The sequence below is a fragment of the Ascaphus truei genome, chromosome 3 (genome assembly GCF_040206685.1).
Source record: "Ascaphus truei isolate aAscTru1 chromosome 3, aAscTru1.hap1, whole genome shotgun sequence".
Lineage (NCBI taxonomy): Eukaryota > Metazoa > Chordata > Amphibia > Anura > Ascaphidae > Ascaphus > Ascaphus truei.
Genome location: NC_134485.1, coordinates 318198576 through 318203659, shown reverse-complemented (window position 1 = coordinate 318203659; position 5084 = coordinate 318198576).

The following is a 5084-nucleotide window of genomic DNA, read 5'->3' as shown; positions in this document are numbered from 1 at the left end:
CGTGTGTGGTTTCTGTGTGTGTACATTGTGCGGAATGAATAGCCCTGTAAGAGATGTGTGCAGAGGTATGCAAATGGAGATAGTTTAGGGTGAAATTAACATATGGCTTTATTGAGATTGTCCCTTTAAACAGCACAGCAAACAAAAACAGCAAACACCTATCCCTTTGTAAGGGCTAACTTACTTCCCCCAGTCCCTCTCTTACAAGACTGGGAGGATAAGCCCCTTGCCAGCCTACCACCCCAAAGTCTCAGTGGTACCTTAAAGTAGGTGGCCCCACAGGTCAGTGGTGTCCACGTGTCAGGGTGTGCTTGGGGGTCCAGCCTCTAGCAGGTTTCTGGGTCCTCTGCGTTCAGGAAAAGAGGTCTGGTCCCCTTGTGTCTTGCTGTCAATATACAGTCCTCCTGTATATTTAAGAACCTCTCCTCATGTCAGCACTGTTATGTGCAGAGGAAAATCTGTCTCCTGTGTCTCACATGAGGCTTTTTACAGAGCTCTCAATAGTCCAGGTGGAGACTGGCTAATTGAGTGGCTGCAATGAACCATCTCTATGCTGGATTCAGAGTCTCCGTTACAAACCCCTTCACTGCTGACAAACTTGAAATTCACTGCAGGACAAAGCCTTCTTGCATCTATTTCATGACAATACCAATGTATGTTTATAGTCTCAAATATGATACTAGCTTACATAGCAAAATATTTCAAATAGATTACAGGGCTGTCATCCATAAAGAAGCATTCTGTGACATTACTGAACCCTTTGGCCGCGAGAGGTACTAGCAAAGCAATGATTAGTAACTTCTAGCAAAGAAGGGGTGAAATCAGTATTAACAATAGACAAAAATCTCCATCTGAAAGCTGCCAGCGAGCAAGGCAGACTCTCCAACATTTTGTGGGTATAAAATAGGTACCACTCTTTCCTGTGCTCGTGCTGAATGGAGGTACTTCAAGCAATCCCTATGGAAATCCAAGAACTTATGCCATTTACCACTCACACAAAACGTTCTGTGTAATGGGTACAGCTGAACTTACTGGTGCCAAGAACATGTAGTGTACCTGCTGAATAAGTACAGTTGGAGGGTATGGCAAGCGCTTCTCCATGAATCAGTTCTCCAGTAATATTTGTTAAATTCTGAATGAAGACCATAACATGGAGGAAGGATGTATCTTTGCAAGTCATGTTGGTAATCTGCTATAAAGATCTTAATATTAAAATGATCGTCCACCATGGATCTCAAAATCAAACTTCTAGTAGCATCTGGTCTACCTGTTTGCCATCAATAGAATAGCCCTTGACATAATTTGACTTGTCGAAGACATTTTCAGTACCCAAAGGGATGCATAAAGAAGGAATTAAGATACTCTTAACAGTCATGGCTATTTCTGTGGGAAGTTCCAGGACTTTGTATGGAAGCTGGAGTTTTATTGATCCTTTATGTTTATTAATTCATGAGAGTAGCACTCCAGGAGGTTCAATGAAAAATAATGGTCTTGCAGTGAAGCTCTTAGGTACTAAGTACTGAATCTGATATATATTTAAACGAGCGTGGTGAGTTAGCACCTATTATTATTTGTTGCTATTAATTAGGTTTGTGTTTTACATATGTACTTTTTTAATCCCATGAGTGACAGCGGGGTCAGCAATACATTTCTATGCAACCCCACAGAACTCAATGGGTTTTAAATGGGGTGTGTTTGTCAGGGTCACCGACAGGGGGAGGGGGGAGCCGGGATAAGTGTCCAGGCTTGGTGGCTGAGTGGGGCCTGGCTGTGGGTCCTCTAGTTGCCGCCAGGCCCCGGATCTCCCCCAGCTGCAGGCCTCTCTTACTGACTGTCCCACGTCGAGCTTCTGACGGTGGCGTGCCAGGCCTCTGATGGCAGTGTGCACCGGAAGTAAGCTGTGCTTAGCTTCCGGCATGAGAGGGAGGCACGCATAAGAAGCTCAGAGTGGGACTTTCAATGAGGGAGGCCCACAGCTGGGGGAGTGCCAGGGCCCCGCGGCAACTAGAGGACCGGCAGCTGGCCCCCCCGGGCCACAGACCATCCCCAAGGTAAGTGTATTTTATATGTATCGGGGGGGGGGGGGAAGGAGGCTGGTGGTGTGGTGTTTTTTAAAATATGTATTTGGGGGGGGGGGGGTGTTTATATGTATTAGGGGGTGTTTTTTTTATATGTGTAACACACTTCTTCCACCCCCCATTCAATCGCAGATAGGGACCCTGTGGGGAAATCTACGTGCATTACCAGATGTGGTGCTTTACCTGTCAGGCTCACAGGAGGCCTGAGCCTCCGCTGATGGGAACCTGGGATGTATCCTGGAACGATACTCATATAAACAGCACCTCCACCCGTGCAGGATTCTAAGGGTAGAATAACCCCTCACACAGGACCCACATGCAGTAACCACATACAACCATGTATAGGTACATAGTTACATAGTTACATAGTGGATGAGGTTGAAAAAAGACTTCCGTCCATCAAGTTCAACCTATGCTAAATTTAGACAACAGATACTTTATCCTATATCTATACTTATTGATCCAGAGGAAGGCAAACAAAAAACCCCATTAAGGGGAAAAATTAATTCCTTCCTGACTCCAAGAATTGGCAATCGGATTAATCCCTGGATCAACATCCTTCCCATGTATACTTATTTGGTATATCCCTGTATACCTTTCCCATCTAAAAAGATGTCCAACCTTTTTTTGAACAAATCTATTGTATCTGCCATCACAGTCTCCATGGGTAATGAATTCCACATTTTAACTGCCCTTACTGTAAAGAACCCTTTCCTTTGTTGCTGGTGAAATTTCCTTTCCTCCAACCTTAAGGGATGGCCCCGAGTCCTTTGTACTGCCCGTGGGATGAAAAGTTATTTTGAAAGCTCCTTGTATTGTCCCTGAATATATTTGTATATAGTTATCATATCCCCTCTTAGACGCCTCTTTTCTAATGTAAATAAATCTAATTTAGCTAGCCTCTCCTCATTAGTTAGAATGTCCATCCCCTTTATTAATTTGGTGGCTCTTCTCTGCACACTCTCTAGTTCCATAATGTCTTTTCTTAGTATTGGTGCCCAAAATTGTACTCCATATTCAAGGTGTGGTCTACTAATGCTTTGTAAAGGGGCATAATGATGTTTACTTCCCTTCCATCCATTGCCCGTTTGATGCAAGATAAGATCTTGTTTGCCTTTGCAGCTACTGCATGACATTGGGCACTATTGCTAAGCCTGCTGTTTACAAGCACTCCTAAATCCTTCTCCATCAAGGATTCCCCCAATATATCTCCATTTAATTTGTAAGTCGCCTTTTTATTCTTGTATCCCAAATGCATAACCTTACATTTATCTGTATTAAACCTCATCTGCCATTTACCTGCCCACGTTTCCAGTCTCTCCAAGTCCTTCTGAAGAAAAATTACATCCTGCTCTGATTCTATTATTACCTTACACAATTTAGTATCATCAGCAAAAGATGGAGACTGTGCTCTCGATCCCAACCTCAAGGTCATTAATAAACAAGTTAAAAAGCAGGGGTCCCAGTACCGATCCCTGAGGTACTCCACTCACGACTTTAGTCCAACCTGAAAAAGTTCAATTTATGACAACCCTCTGTTGTCTGTCCTTTAACCAGTTTTCAATCCAGGTGCATATATTATTACTGAGTCCAACTTTCTTTATTTTGTACACCAACCTCTTGTGTGAAACCGTATCAAAAGCCTTTGCAAAATCTAAGTAGACCACATCAACTGCATTACCCTGGTCTAGATTCCTACTTACCTCCTCAAAGAAACAAATAAGGTTAGTTTGGCAAGATCTATCCTTCATAAATCCATGCTGACTATTACTAATAATTTTATTTTCCATTAGGTATTCCTGAATATTATCCCGTATTAAACCTTCAAGTAGTTTCCCTACTATTGAAGTCAGGCTTACAGGTCTGTAATTTCCCGGTTGTGATCTAGCTCCCTTTTTAAATATAGGCACCACATCTGCTTTACGCCAATCTTGTGGTACAGGCATACCCCGGTTTAAGGACACTCACTTTAAGTACACTCGCGAGTAAGGACATTTCGCCCAATTGGCAAACAGCAGCTCCCGCATACGCCTGTCAGCATGTCCTGAACAGCAATACCGGCTCCCTACCTGTACTGAAGATGTGCGCAAGCGGGGAGACTATAGAGCCTGGTACAAATGCGTTATTAACATCAGTTATGCACGTAAATGACGATTACAGTACAGTATAGGCATCGATAAGTGGAAAAAAGGCAGTGCTTCACTTTAAGTACATTTTCACTTTACATACATGCTCTGGACCCATTACGTACGTTAATGCGGGGTATGCCTGTACTGAGCCTGTGGAAATGGAGTCCTTGAATATTAAATATAATGGTTTTGCTATTACTAAGCTTAACTCCTTGAGAACTCTTGGATGTATGCCATCGGGGCCAGGTGCCTTATTAACTTTAATTTTTTCAAGTCGCTTATGAACTTCTTCCTCAGTTAACCAATTGTTCATTAATATGGAGGTTGTGGCTTCCTCCTGCGGCACTACTATTGAACTTGATTCTTCCCTGGTAAACACAGAGGCAAAGAATTTGTTTAATACCTCAACTTTTTCCTTATCTCCAATAATCTGCCTACCCATCTCACACTGAAAGGGTCCTATATTTTCTTTTCTCATTTTTTGTTATTAAGGTACTTAAAGAATTTTTTAGGGTTGACCTTACTTTCTATTGCAATCCTTTTTTCATTATCCATTGTTGCTAATTTGATTGCCCTTTTGCAATTTTTGTTACATTCCTTATAATTCTGATACAATGTCTCTGTCCCTTCTGACTTAAAGAATCTAAACGCCTTCCTCTTCTTGTCCATTTCCTCCCCTACCTGTTTATTTTTATGTTTATTTAGCCACATTGGTTTTGACTTATTTCTTTTATACTTATTACCCAAGGGTATACACTGATAAGTGTGCTTTTCTAACAATGTTTTAAAGACGGACCATTTATCTTCTACATTTTTCCCTGCAAAAACATCATCCCATTGTATTACTACTAGATTAGATCTCAGTTTATTAAAATCT